Source organism: Prosopis cineraria, unplaced genomic scaffold (genome assembly GCF_029017545.1).
Source record: "Prosopis cineraria cultivar Desert tree isolate PC_DT_omini unplaced genomic scaffold, ASM2901754v1 PC2, whole genome shotgun sequence".
In the NCBI taxonomy this organism is placed as follows: Eukaryota; Viridiplantae; Streptophyta; class Magnoliopsida; order Fabales; family Fabaceae; genus Prosopis; species Prosopis cineraria.
Genome location: NW_026555333.1, coordinates 43731967 through 43748624, shown reverse-complemented (window position 1 = coordinate 43748624; position 16658 = coordinate 43731967).

Below are 16658 nucleotides of genomic sequence, written 5' to 3'. Positions count from 1 at the left end.
AAGTTATTCCCTCCAAACTACAATATAAAATATCTTCTAAAAGCTTTATTGATTTAAAATATAAGATATTAGATAACTTTTATAATTATTTTAACAATGATACCCCTACTCTATTTATTACTCTTTTTTAAAAAATAATACATCAAAATTTTAATTATCATGATCAAACCACTCATAGAGAATATTTAATGAGAGTAAAATTAGAAAGATATAATTTTTTTAAAAAAAATAAAGTTTCAACCATCATTTTTTTAGAAACATGAATTAGTTATTAATACCATATATTTTAGTTTGGAGGGAGTATTATTCGAATAGTAATAACAAGACATTCATAATTAACAACGACCGACGAAATGTTTGGAAACTAAATATATATTATTTTGCATTATATATCTTCAAGGTTTAATTAGTTCAATGATATTTGGACAGGCACTGGCAATCAATCTGCCATGAGAGGATTGAGGTTGGGAGGAGTGAAGATTTTCATGTATAATATAATTCACCAAGAAGAGTGTTATTTTTTTGAGACATTTGACATATGTTATGCTCTTTCAACTTGGTTTTAAAGGAATAACTTTGTAACAGTCCTCACCTCACTAGGAGTCTTTTGGATTGAGCTCCAACACTCCTCATGGAGCCCAAGCTGGCTTTCCTTAAGGTGGTACGTGGGTTATTTCTCACCCCATCAAAAAGGTCTTTTGGAGCCCTTTCAGACTCGAACCTCCAACCTTTATCACATTAAGAAAGTTGAGGCTAAGTCTAGTACCATTGAGTCAACTTGTGCCAATTTTGTACAAATATTCAGTACTTGTTATCAATCGTGCCAATTTTGTACTCAACTTTTTTTTTTAAGATTATTCACATTAGTTAGATGTTAATGTGATTATCATGTTCTTGATATGATTGTTTATATGGTTATTTTGATTAATGTATTAGCCACTTGCATTCTTGATTAATTATCATGCATTTGTATAACTTAGATATACCTGGGTTATTGAGTGGTTGTACTCACCCTTTCTTTTAACATATTATAAGAGCTAGCTCGTTTGGAAAGAACAGAGAAAAGGAGCATTAGGCCAAGTGATAATAATCACTTTTGTAGGCCTTTCTCTTTTTATTTTGATATGTGTATTTAGTTTATGATATTGCCAACTAGAACAATATATTCTTGATCCACTTGTATTATGGGTTTTGTGTTAGGTGAAAATATATTTTGGGCCCTTCGGTATGTGGTTTGGTGCTTATGTTTATATTAGTGGGTCAAAATATTTGTGCAAGTGGAAATAGTTATTATCTACTTAATTTAAGGACTTGAATGTTGTTATAGTCTTCCCTTGTCTTTTTGATGTTCAAAGGCAAGTAGTTGATATTAATTATATGTGAATGAAAAGGGAAATTCATACATATGATGAGCTATTGATGAATAGATAACATATAGAGTATGATGACTAGGTAATAGTCATTGTGATAAATGTGATTGAGACCTTGGCCCCTCGCCGCTAGTTATAGAAAGGTTTGAGTGGCTAAGTGTTATTTCGGTAAGTATATATTATGTGGAGTAAGTGGGCGTCCAAAACCCTTAACAAGTGCTAAAAGCCTTTCCTAACACCTGAACTATGTTCAATAGACCTAGGACTATCAGTATAACACGTCACAAGCATCGAAATATCATTATAACAAAAATTCATTCCTCAACCCCAATTTAACAAAAACAAAGGGGGAGGTAAATTAGCATTGCATTTAACTTAAATCATTCAAAACATGCTTAAATCTTCATTTCTACACTTATATTAGTATTTTGGCCCTATAAACACATATATGACAACATAAACAAAGGCTAAAAGCCTAAAATACAATTTTAACATTTTCAACAACCAAAATAATGCAAGTAAGGTAATATGCATCCTAGAATTGTCAATTTATATGTTATTACACAAATACATCAAAACTAAAGGTATACAAGAAGGGATGTACTAATTCCCTGCCTCTTTAGTCTTCTCCCTCTCAACACCAGAGCTATAGTCTAAAAAGTATTAAATGAGAGGGATGAGTCTAGCCACTTAGTAATCAAGGTTAAACCTACCTTATGCAGTTATATATAAATTATAAACAAACACATGCACAAGGAGATCAAATTTATAAAAACATGTCCCCATATATCACATTTTATCATTAATCACTTTATAGCTTCTTTACTCATATAGCTAGGTGCATTGTCGCCATATTCTCAGATATGTGACAAAACCCATATTTTTGCGACCTGTCACCAATTAGCATGTATGACACGTCATATATTTACTTAGTCAATAATCAACCAGCCTTATATCTTCCTTATTTCCTCAGACTGAAACCGTGGGCTATAACATTAATTAGGGCTCCGTTTGTGTGACTGGACTATCCAAGCTCACCAATTGTGAGGTATGACCCAGCCAAAGATCACAGGACTCACTCTCGGACCACGGCTTCCCCCATTCTCGAATCCCTTGGGTGTCTCATACTCTAAGCTATTCTCCTCTTTGAACCGGTGGAGATAGCTAGATTCTAGTCCCTCAACAAACTATAAGACAGTCCATCGATAAACAGTGGGATAATGCTATAGCTCCCGTGCACCGAAGGGCAGCCTAATTACCATATGAATTTTCTCTACTCCCAAATCCTTAAGAGAACTCTCGCCACTAATCATGCCATAATCATTACTCACTCATTCTCGCTGTTCGCTTTCATATACTCACTATTACAATAATCACGTTGGGCTCACGACCATGCGCTACCCAAATGTATATTCTCATCTTTTTCTCAAAATTCATTTCTTATTAACACAACTATTTCTACATATCATTACATTCATTTCTAAAAAATATAGGCATATTCATAATACAATCCTTTTAATTTTGCAATTGCATTTTCAAGCCCAAAAATAGCTTTTTCATGCACTCAAAGAAGCTAATATATAGTTCTTACTTAAACACCCAATCCCATGCATGTAAGCATTTACAATTTCACATTCACAACTAATTAATAATCAATTAACATATAACTACCTAAAGCAGATTTTTCTCTCAACTATCTCAAACCTTTGAGAGGTCAAAGGTTTACCCTTTAATTAACTAGCCTCCAAGCTTGAATTTTCACTTCAATAGGTGACCAAGAGTCAAAACTATAATCAACCAAGTTGAATTCCATTAACACAATAAACTCAAACATTTGAACTCTCAATCTCTATTTCTAAATTGCCTAACCTTCACTTTACAAAAGGTGGAGCCTAACCATTGGGTTTAACAATTACCTTTAGCTTCCAATAGCATTAATGATCCATTAAATCTCCATTAATGGCATTACAAACTTTCAACCACCCATAATAAATGAGATTTTCAAGTATTTATGGTGCCCAACAACCCATGACACCAAAACTCATCATACTTAAGTTTAAATACTCTAATCTACCCTCATTAACTCTATTTGAGTCAATAAATTTAGACCATAACCTATATGGACTGAAATCTCACTTCCACTATCAAACCATAACCATAAACTCATAAATGTAGAAGAAAAGAGAGATTAATGAGTATGATACTTACCTTAGGTATTTGTAGCCTTCAAAATACTCTCAAAGTGATCTCCAAGCAAACCCTCGCAGAGCATTAGCACGTCTTTCCTTTCTCTCCTTTCTTTTTTTGTCTTATTTCGCGTCTGATAAAGTGCAGAAAATGGCTATGTGCCACAGCAGACGCACAACACGCCGCGACGCATGGCATAAAGAGGTATTCCCTCGCTCAGAGATGGCTGTGCACCATGGTGGACAATTTACACGCCACGACGTGTGACACAGCAACTTCAACTCTTCCTTTTCTTCTCCTTTCAATGCCCGGGTGGCCCGCCTTGATACCGGACCCACAACTAGGGCTGAAATACCATCAAATATAATGATTAGACCTCTTTGGCCATACATCACTTTAATTTACTTAATTTTCCTAATTAAATTTAATTAATCAGGAAATTAAAACTCAAGATATTACACAAATTCAATGAGCTCTCTAAATATTTCTTGTACTTGAAGAGTAATGCTGATGAAGAATGGAAGTATGAGCAATTCCTAGACAAGAAAAGACCTGAGTATAGTAGGCAATTGACGGCTCATGATATTGATTCATTCAAAGTCATATGTAATAAGTTTAGGGCTATTGCTAGAAGAAGCCAGATGAATAATGGTAAGATGGCTAAGGCTAATATTCCTCTTTTATGAGCCCTACTGGGGGTGTACGTAAGAAGTCAAGTTACAACTCAATATTCTTAAAAGGTTACAGTGGAGGTGGAGGAAGCAGTAAGAAGAATTTCTTTAAGGGATCACAATTTAGAGGATTCCAATCCAAGAGCTTTGGAGGCCAAAGCCAACCTTCAAGGCAAGACTCAACTCCATCTGTCATGGGACCACTAATGGTACGACCACATTATGATAAGTGTGGAAGATTCCACGTTAGAGACTATTGAGCATGCTACAGATGTAACAAGATGGGTCATATCATCCATAACTGCCTAAAGGCTGTGACTGATGGGAGATATGCTGTTTTTACACGTGTGTTCACAATGTCCAAAGAGGAAGCAGAAGCTTCTCCAAAATTGATTAAAGGTATGACTGTCCTTAACGACAAACAAGTAAAAGCATTATTTGATTCGGTTGTTATGTATTCTTTCATTGCAATAGATTGCATGACTAGACTTAAAATATTTATGTGTGAAATGGATGTTGTTATGAATGTTTCCATATCGATTGGGGCCTCTGCTAGGACTAGTCGTGTGTGCTCTAATGTCAATTTGAAGTTTGGTAATAGGGTTACAATTATTGACTTAATTTGTTTGCCTTTATCGGGCATTGATGGGATTGTAGGAATAGACTAACTGTCAGCTAATAGAATGACTTTAGACTATAACAAGAAGACAGTCTTATTGCAAGTAGATACTACTACTTCTATATTCCCTAAAAAGATTGTGCATACCATTATGGTAGCCACAAAAATGCCTAAGTTCTTGTCTGCTATAGAAGTTAAGAAGTCATATCTAGAAGGATGCCAAATGTTTATGGTGTTCTATTTAGTGCAAGGAGACAAAGAATAAAAGATTGATCGGATAAAAGTGGTGAAAGAATTTCCAGATGTTTTTACAGAAGATGTGAATGGTTTTCCACAAGAGAGAGAAGTCAAATTCTCAATTGATTTAGCTCCAGGTACCGAGCCAATCTCAAAGGCTCCGTATCGAATGGCCCATACAAAATTAGAAGAGTTGAAGAAACAACTTGAAGACTTGTTAGTTAAGGGCTTCATAAGATCGAGTGTATCACCATGAGGATCACCAGTTCTCTTTGTGAAAAAGAAAGATGGGAGTATGCAATTATGCATTGACTACCGCCAGCTTAACAACGTGACAATAAAAAACAAATATCAGTTGCCATGGAATGATGATCTCTTAGATCAGATAGCTGGAACAGTGGTATTCTTAAAGATTGACTTGAGGTTTGGGTATCATTAGTTAAGGGTAAGGGCAGAGGATGTACCTAAGATAGCTTTCAAAACAAGGTATGGGCACTATGAATTTCTAGTTATGCCATTTGGGTTAAGAAATGCACCGACAATATTCATGGATTATATGAATAGAATCTTCAGGCCCTACCTAGATAAGTTTGTGGTTGTCTTTATTGATGATATTCTTATGTACTCCAAGAGTGAAACAGAGCATGAAGAACATGTAAGTTTAGTACTATAGATTTTGAAAGGGAGGCAACTTTATGCCAAGTTGAGTAAATGTAAGTTTTGGCTTAATGAATTGAATTTTTTGAGGCATGTTGTTTCTAAGAAAGGTATTACAGTGGATCCTCACAAGGTCGATACAGTGTTATAATGGAAACGACCGACCTCAGTATCAAAAATTAAAAGTTTATTACAGGAGGTTTATTGAAGGGTTTTCTCAAATAGTATCGATGTTGACTAAATTACCAAGAAAGACAAACCTTTTGTGTGGACCAAAGAGTGTGAAGAAGCTTTTATCACCTTGAGAAAGAAGTTGACAACTACACCAATCTTAACTATCCTTAATCCTAAGCAATCATTTGATGTTTATACAGATGCATTACTTAAGGGTCTTAGATGTGTTCTTATACAAGATGGCAAAGTTGTAGCCTACACATCGAGACAGTTGAGGCCTTAGAAGATGAACTACCCCACTCACGATCTAGAGCTAGTAGCTGTTGTCTTTGCTCTTAAGATTCGAAGACACTACCTCTATGGTGCACGACTTATAGTGTTTAGTGATCATAAAAGACTTAAATATTTAGTAGACCAGAAGGAGCTGAATATGAGGTAAAGAAGATGGATGGAATTCTTAAAAGATTATGAGTTCAAACTAAAGTACCATCCGAGGAAGGCTAATGTAGTGGTCGATGCCTTGAGTAGGAAGACTGTGTATGTGGCTTATATGATGATTCATGAACAGAAGTTGTTGAAAGATTTCTTTATTTTTCCACAAAATATCCCAAATTATGCTATGTTCAATTTGAATACTATGGTGCTTACAATCGAATTTTGGGATAAGTTACGAGCAGCTCAATTTGAAGATCCATACTTGTTAGAGGTTTAAAAGAACTTAGATGAGAAAATGATTGCTATGAATTTTACTTTTGATGATAATGGTCTTGTAGTCTACAATGGGAGGGTTTGTGTTCCTAATGTGAAAGAGTTAAAGGATATAATTCTTGTTAAAGCTCATAGAAGCAAATTCACCATCCACCCTAAAGCAACCAAGATGTATCAATAGATAAAGCGGTATTAGTAGTGGCATGGTCTGAAGTATGATGTGATGAAGTATGTGACCAAGTATCCAACTTGTCAGAAGGTGAAAATAGAACATCAGAGCCTTGGCAGTTTATTGCAGCCGTTGAAAATTCTAACCTGAAAGTGGGAAAGCATTTTCATGGAATTTATCATGGGTTTGCCTAGGACACGGGCAGGATACAATACAATATAGGTCATTGTTAATAGATTGATGAAGTCAGCCCATTTTCTACTTATCAGAGAACGTTATACCATAGATAAGCTTGTGGAACTATATATCTAGGAGATTGTGCGATTACATGGAGTACTTAAGGATGTGATTTCAGATCATGATCCAAGGTTTACATTGAACTTTTGGAAGGCGATGAATGATGCTATGGGTACTTAATTGAAGTTCAGTACGGTATATCATCCACAAGCTGATAGTCAAACTGAAAGAACGAATCAAATACTTGAAGATATGTTGCGTGCATGTGCACTTAAGTAGACAAGTAGTTGTGACAAGCACCTACCATTGGCAAAATTTTTCTACAACAATAGTTATTATTCAAGCATTTAACTGGCTCCATATAAGGCATTGTATGGTAGAAAGTATAAATCTCCACTTTGTTGGACTAAGTTGAGTGAAAGAAACATTATGGTTCTACACATTATTGACCAAATCACTCAAAAGATTGAGACAATTTGGCAGAAATTGTTGACTGCTTAGAGTTGGTAGAAGAGCTATGCAGATAGGCGACGAAGACGTTTGACTTTTGAGGTAGGCGACCATGTGTTTTTAAAAGTATCACTAATGACAAGCATTGGAAGGTCAATAAAAGCCAGGAAATTAACTCCTAGATTTATAGGTTCTTTTAAAATCCTACAAAAAATTGAGACTTTGGCCTATTGAATTGCCTTGCCACTTTATTTATCAGGGGTTCATGATGTATTTCATGTCTCTCAACTAAAGAAATATCAACTCGATCTACCTCATATTATAGAACCTTAAGAGATTGAGCTAAGGGAAAACATGACCTATCGAGTAGAACCAGAAAGAATTGTGAATGTAAGGGAGAAGCAACTAAGAAATAAGACCATTCGTCTTGTGAAGGTGTTTTGGAAAGGAATGGCCCTGGTAATGCAACTTAAGAAACTGAAGAGAAGATGATATGTTTCAATCCTCATTTGTTTTAGCAAAGTATGTTCCTTATGAGTATTTGAATTTTGGAGACAAAATTTCTATTAGGAGGAGAGAGTTGTAACATTCCAAAATTAACTTAAGATTAATTAAGCTAATTATGGCAAATGAGTAATTTTGGAGGAATTTTTAGATATAAATAATTTTAGTTAGAAGATTATTATTGAGTTTAATTTAGATAAAATTCTAAGTTATAATTTTTTTAGAAAATAGAGATAATAATAATAATATTATTACAAAAAAAGAAGAAGAAGGAAGGAACATTAAATAAAACAAAATGAAGAAATGGGGTGGATGATTTCATCGATGCGCATGGGTGTTTAATGTGTACATATATAAAAGAAAAAAAAAGAAAAAGAAAAAGAAAAGGAGATGGGAACGGCAATCCACAGGTGTTTGTGAGTTTGATATAAAGAAAGAAAGAAGTAGTGGGATAGTGGGACCCACACCACTTCAAACCCTGCTTCTCTTTCTTCATTTTTTTTCTTACCAATTCTTTTTGCTTTTGTGTGCGCAAACAGGGAGAGACCAAGTGCAAGACGCCAACGATAGGATTAATTAAAGCGGTAGAGTTTTATAATAGGATATTTTAAATGAAATTTCAAATATTTTAAGATTAGATAGGTGCTCTAAATATTTTTTTAGTTATTTTTTCTTCTTGAGTTGCAAATTTTGAGATTTTAAAAAACTTAGGGTTTGAAAAAAGGATGAATTTTTTATGAGTAAATTTAGTTATTAAAGTTGTTGGTAGTGTAATAAATATTCTAAAATATTATTTTATTAATAGAATTGAAATTTGAGGCCTTTGAATTTATCCCCAGATTTCTATGGTAAATTTTTTATTAAATCTAAAAAATATAATTGATTTGTTGATATTTAGATGATTATTTGGGATGAAAAATAAATTATTATGACTATAGAATAATAATTCTAAGTTTGAGATCAAGTTTGCAATTTTTGAACATTTTTATGTGCGAATTTTTAGAATAAAAAGGGAAATTTTGATATTAGAAAATTATTTAAATGATATTTTTAGCCAAACTCCAATGAAATTATTGTGAAAGAGGCTATTGGACTAAGTAGATAGGTTCGAATACATGAAATTAAATTTCAAAACTCAAGAGGCTAAGATTAAGATCTTAAAAATAAAATAAAATAAAATAAAATAAATATTTAGATGTTGGAATATGAGTAAAAATTATGTTAATAACATTATTAATACATTGAGAGATGATTAATTATAGATTAATTTTCTTCTGATACCGTTCAAGCTTTGAAAAGTTTTGAAAGTGTTGTAACTTAAGGGGTAACCTTTAAGCTCTCAAAGGTTAAGGTAACTAAGGAAAATCTATTTTATGCATTTGTATGTTAATTAATTATTTATGTTTATAAAATAAATGAATATATATATATATATATATATCTAAATTTTGAAACTATTGTTTGTAATGCATATATGGCTTTTTTGAGACCCTATAATATGTGATCAAGTTAATTATGACTTGATGTGAGTAATGAGATTGATAGTTGGTAATGATGGGCATACTTTTGATTATAAATTATAGATGATGCATAGTGATGAATTGTACATGAGCATGTTGAGTTTTATATGATACTAATGTGATTTATGTAGTAATATAAAAAAAAATTGATGCAAGAGGCACGACTGAAATATGATAACTTTTGATGCTTGTTGAGTAAGAAAGTTGATGAGCATGTGAGGTAATTATGAATTGTGTGTGTGTGTGAGAGAGAGAGAGAGAGTTTTTGAAGTGCATTTTTTTCATGAGTATGATCATATAGCGAGAATTCGCTTTATTGAAGGAGCTAGCGGTTGTGTAAAATCTATATGGTACTTGGATATTGATTGATAATCCTAGAGATTATAGCCGTTACTTACCTTGTAGGGTATTATAACATTATTCCTACTAAAGAACTTAACCTTACGGGCCTACCTGGAGTTTTGGGTAGAGCTAATCTTGGGTATGACACCCTATAGTATGTAATTTGGAAAAAACCATGTTCATAAGTGAGTAAGGTAACCCTGGTCCGGTTGCCCCTTACGTTATGATTAAGGCCTCGAGTAGTCTGACCACATGGACGATCCCTTCTAGTTGTTGGCCTACGGATTTCATGTCAAAGGAAATAAGGGGATATAAGGAAGAGATTGATTATATTCTTATCATACCATTTAAGTGATTGATGGCTATGTTTGAGACTGTGATTGTAATTGTCAAATTGAGAATATGTGGTAAATATGTGACTAATGCATATGTGGCTACTTGTGTCAATTTCGTACGAATATTCAATACTTATAGGCAATTATGCTAATTTTGTACTCAACTTTGTTTTTTAGATTATTCACATGAGTTATATGTTAATGTGATTATTGTGTTCTTAATATGATTGTTTATATGGTTATCTTGATGTATTAGCCACTTGCATTCTTGATTAATTATTATGCATTTATATAACTTAGATATACTTGGGTTATTGAGTGATTGTACTTACTCCTCTCTTTTAACATATTATAGAAGCTAGCTCATTTAGGAAGAAAAAAGGAAAGGAATAGTAGGCCAAGTGATAATAATAATAATATGCATGATCAATCTCTTCTTTATATCCCCCCTTATTTCCTCTAACATGAAATTCGTGGGCGAACAACTGGAAGGGATCGTCCATGTGATGAGACTACCCAAAGCCTCAATCATAGCGTAAGGGGCTACCAGGCCAAGGTTACCTTACTCACTTATGAACACTATTTCCTCCAAATCACACACTATAGGGTGTTATACCTAAGACTAGCTCTACCCAAAACTCCTAGTAGGACAATAAGGTTAAGTTCCTTAATAGGAACAATGCTACAGTATCCTACAAGGTAAGTAGTGACTATAACCCCAAGGATTATCGATTAATAGCCAAGTACCATATGAATTTTACATAACCGCTAGCTCTTTCACTAAGGCAAACTCCCGCCATATGATCATGCTTATGAGAAAATGCACTTCACACACACACACACACATGCACGCACGCACAAGCGCGCGCACACACACACAAAATAATTATCTCACATGTTTATCAACTTTCTTGCTCAACAAGTATCAAGAATTATCATATTTCAATTGTATCTCTTGCATTATTTTTTTTTATATTACTATATAAATCACATTAGCATATATAAAACTCAACATGTTCATGTACAATTTATCACTATGCATCATCCATCATTTATAATCAAAAGTATGCCCGTCATTACCAACTATTAATTTTATTACTCACATCAAGTCACAATTAACTTGATCACACATTATAGGGTCCCAATAAAGCCACATATGCATTACAAACAATAATTTCAAAATTTAAATATATATATATATATATATTATTCATTTGTTTCACAAACATAAATAATTAATTAACACATAAATGCATAAAATAGATTTTTTCCAATTACCTCAACCTTTGAGAGATCAAATGTTACCCCTCAAATTACAACACTTCCAAAGCTTTTCAAAACTTGAATAGTGCGAAAAGAAAATTAATCTACAATTAACCATATCCTAATGTGTCAATAATATTATTAATACAATTTTTACTCATATTTCAGCACTTAAGTATTTATTTTATTTTATTTCATTGTTTAAGACCTTAGTATTAGCCTCTTGAGTTTTAAAATTTAATTTCATGTATTTGAACCTATCTACTTAGTTCAATAGCCTCTTTCACAATAATTTCATTAAAGTATGGCTAAAAACATCATTCAAATAATTTTCTAATATTAAAATTTTTCTTTTTATTCCAAAAATTTGCACCTCCAACAATAAGAAGAAGCCTTTATTCTATTAGGTGGGATTGGCTACATGGATTGCAAAACGCCATTCGCACCTAAAAATATTCAAAAATTGAAAACTTGATCTCAAGCCTAGAGTTATTATTCTTTAGCCATAATAATTTATTTCTTATTTCAAATAATCATCTAAATATCAACAAATCAATTTATATTTTCAGATTTAACTAAAAATTTACCCATAGAGATTTAAAGATAAATTCAAAAGCCTCAAATTCTAATTCTATCAACAAATCATACTCTAGAATATTTATTACACTACCAACAACCTCAATAACCAAATTTACTCACCAAAAATCCATCCTTATTTCAAATCCTATGTTTTTTAAAATCTCAAAATATGCAACTCAAAGAAAAAAAATAACTAAAAAATGTTTAGAACACTTGTTTAATCTTAAAGTACTTGAAATCTCATTCAAAATATTCTATTATAAAACTCTACCTCTTTAATCAGTCTCGTCGCCGGCATCTCGCACTTGGTCTCTCCCCGTTCACACAGAAGCGAAAAGAATTGGGAAGAGAAATGAAGAAAAAAGAGAAGAGGGGTTTGAAATAAAGTGATGTGAGTCCTACTATTTCACTACCTCTTTCTTCTTTTTTTTTTTAATTATATATAATATCAAACTCACACACACACACACCTGTAGATTGGTGTTCCCATCTCCTTTTCTTTCTTATATATATATATATATATATATATGTACACATTAAACACACATGCGCACCAATGAAATCATCCGCCCCACTTCTTTATTTTTGTTTTATTTAATATTCCTTCCTTCTTCTTCTTTCTTTCTTCTTCTTTTTTTATAATAATAATATTATTATCTTTATTTTCTAAAAAAATTATAAATTAGAATTTTATTTAAATTAAACCCAACAATAATATTTTAACTAAAATTATTTATATCTAAATATTCTTTAAAAATTATTCATTTGCTCTAAATTCACTTAATTAATCTTAGATTAATTTTTGAAATGTTACAGACTTAATCAACATTGCATTCCTCTTTTATCAACTTTCTTTTCTTTACCTTGCTAATTTATCACCGGTAATTTTTATTAGTTTTAATTTTATCGTTCGACCTTTTTTTTTAGTAAAAAATTGAGTCATGGGTCTCGTATATTTTTGGAAACCAAGAAATTATGGATTCAAACCTCCCTTGACCCTTTCTAAAGCTCACTATCGTTGACCATGCTGCCGACGCTAGAGCTCCAGCAGCTGACGACGCTGGTCAACTCATCAATGACAGTGATCTAGCTATGGTAACACAGCTTCGGTGACAATGGTGATTTGAAAAGACAAGACTTAGAATAATCAATTCCTAAAGTTTAATTACAATTAAGAACCATGGACCTTTCATGAAAATTTCGAAATGCCTTGGAACCTTCATGCTACAATGTCTCCTGTGAAGGCTGAATGATATTCTCCCCAAGGAAGAAACAAATCCTATTTTCTTTTCTTTTCTCTTTTGTGGAAGAGTTTTTTTTTTTTTTTAACTCTATTCCGAGGAATATTGTTTCCACTATGTTTTAGAATAACTTCCACACTGCACCTCAGACTAACTTTAGAATAACTATTTTTTCAAAAAAGAACTGAGAATGATATTAAATTTAAACCGAGTCAAGAACAACTTTTACGCCATTTCTATTTTATTACACCAAATGAGAATTGTAAATTGTACTTATAAATACAATAGTATTATGCTTTGGATACCCTATACCGTAGTATCCAAAATCCAAATATAGAATGTAACAGTAAACCTATAATGTAAACGATGATCTGAGAAACGTGAAGAAACTTTAAAAAAGAAAAAGAAAGGTGGTTACATCTATGGACCCACTTTACACACACACACGCTACAGGATCATAAGAGTTATATTTTGAATGATTTACTATAAACTTTTCTAAAAACTGTCATTACTTTATATTTCATAATTTTCAATAACTTAGATGGAAGATACCTAATATAGTAAATCTGACAATTTTTGAACTTTGAAAACAATTAGTTATCAAGATTTTTAATATAAAATTTGTTAACTTCAGATCCTTAGACGTCATTTTCCCAAAAAAAATTGCAAATTAAGATGTCCTAGTGCACAAAGCAGAATAACTATTTTCAAGCAGTATATTGAGTAATCATCTACTAGCAATGCCACTTATAATTATCAGCGAAGAAAATTTTTTACCCCCTTATATTCTAATTTATTTACTGACCAAGCTTTCGTATGAGAAAAGCGGAAGAAGGAAAAGATTAACCACCATGACCCTCCTAGAAGAAAATCAAGATGATGTACAGAACTAACTATATTTTTATGTATTAATTGCTACAGAGCAAGCTGTTATGGCAAATTGAAAAGGGAAAATAACAGAAGATGACTGCCAGGCAAAGTTAGACAATGATACTCAACTTGTGTGCTGGTTCTTAAGCTTGTCGCCATGAGTTCATGCATTTTTTCCGCCTTGATCGTGGAAACAGAAGCTGCTGAATCTGCTTTTCAGCCCCAACTTCAGAGGTTGCCTGCCAATGCAGATTGAAGACTTATTCTTCAACTATGTTTATATTGATAACCCAATGAAATATATCATGTGAGTTTATCTACCACCCACCTCACATGAAATTTCTCGAATTCAAAACCAAAGTTCATTCATACAGATGCTTATAATTTATTAACAAGTCAGTCTTATTTAGTTAGGGTTTTACAATTTAGCAAGTTGTTACAAACCAGGAAGTCATGCAGCTTCGGGAGGAAGACACTTTCTTGACAATGATGTTACAGCATCACAAGAATGTGATGTTTCGGGAATGATCAGTCTGAGTCACTAAGCAAATTACTTTCTTCTTTAATGCATAATATAAACGGCGGGAATTAGAATAAAGATAACAAAAACTCTCATGATTATTTAAATGTTTATCCATATAAAAATAAGGATATTATTCCTAAACGACTAGACTAGAGGCCTATTCACAGGGAACTTGACCAATAAATCCTAAGGACATCAGGTATCCTGATCCTACTAAATACTAGCGTTCAGGCTCAAAAACCTGGGTCAAAAACGGAGTCCACAAATAATAGCTTTTTTAAAATTAAAAAACCCTGAAGAGTCCACAAATACAGTTACATCATTACGAAGTGGGGCAGATAATATTTCCATCTTCTTATACTGCATTAATGAGTTGATAGAATCCACATCATCGATATGCTACTTGAGCCAAATGATAAATAAATAACTCTACCAGTATCTGATAATAGTCAGAATTGTTATGACAGTAACAGAAGTATATCTAATATCTAACTCAGCAACATAACGGCAGAATAGGAGACAAATGTAGAAAATAGTAGATATAGATTTCTTGCCTTCAAGATGATAGATCTCTCTCCAGATTCCATATTCCCTTGAGAAGGCACATCACACACTCTTGCTCAGTTTTAGGCTCCCTAACTTTCCTTCAGGTAACTTCCTCTTCCAGCACACCACCTCACAATTAGCACGTGTCAGTCACCCCCAACCTCCATTTCCTTTTCTACCCTCTGAATCATCTTCTCTTTTTTCACTCTTGTAAAGTATACGACTGTATCAGTAACTTCACCAGGTGCAACCTCCTCTTCCCCTCTAGTGAGAGCAGGCTCATCAGTGAGCAATGAAAACCCATGTGTGGAGCCTAACTTGATTTTCTTCTCCTACATATTTCTTTTATTTCAGTTTTATCAATTGACGAGAACTATTTTCTTTTGGTTGACAACACTAAAAACTTCTCCTTTTACACATCTAGTGTGGTCTAACCTGAATTCCCCCTGGAATCCGTTAGACCTCAAATCAAGTTTTGCAAGTGTTGTTCACAGCACATGTACAATCACCACTCACCAGTTGACCCCAACCTATTGCTCGTTGTTGCCTTTGCCTAGCAATTATAAACCTTCAATTCACTAGTTTTGTACCCATACTCTATCCAAGAAATCTAATTTAGCCAGCAAGTTAAATCCTCTTACACCTCCTACAGCAAGTATAAGCTTAGAATTAAAGCTATTCATCATACATGTGCGTGAATATATTTCTATTTTCTCTCTATCTCTGATCACAACGCCCAACCATATGGAAGAACAAGATTTTATCACAAAACATTCACATTTTCCATAAGAGATTGGCAGGAGCTAGATTATTTTTAAAACAGACAAGTTCAGAAAGATCTTCGCGTGGATGTAATCATGACTTTTAACAGCCAGAAATACTATACACTCATCGCAAGCCAAGATGCTTACTGGGACTTTGAATGGAAATCGATGAGTTTTTACTTCTGCCCCTGAGAAAATTCTGACATCCATACCAAGGCTGTCAACCCCAATCAACCGAGCTCCTGAATGCCAATTAATAATCCTGAGTTAAACAATCATCTTCATACTGCAAACTGCAAAGAATAATCAAGCATTTTGAACCACAATTTCGGCCAAACAAACAGGACATATATCTGTATGAATGCAAACCAAACTAGTATAAAAGCAAGAGCACAACATGACAAATGTGCACGAACATCTGATCAGATTTTACATGCATAAAAGCTACGAGTTCCTTGTAAGGCAGTGTCCACTTATTAGATGATTCCCTAACCGTATCCCCCCCCCCCGGGGGGGCAGGGAAGGGGACGGTCAGTCAAAAAGAAGAGGACAAGAAAATAAAACCAAACCAACCCCTTTTTTTGCAGGACAGCCAGCAACTCAATGGTATTATTCACTCCCGTGTCTTCTCTCACAACATTCAAAATAGAGGTCCAAGAACATAGACATTGACCATCTCATCCCATTCATT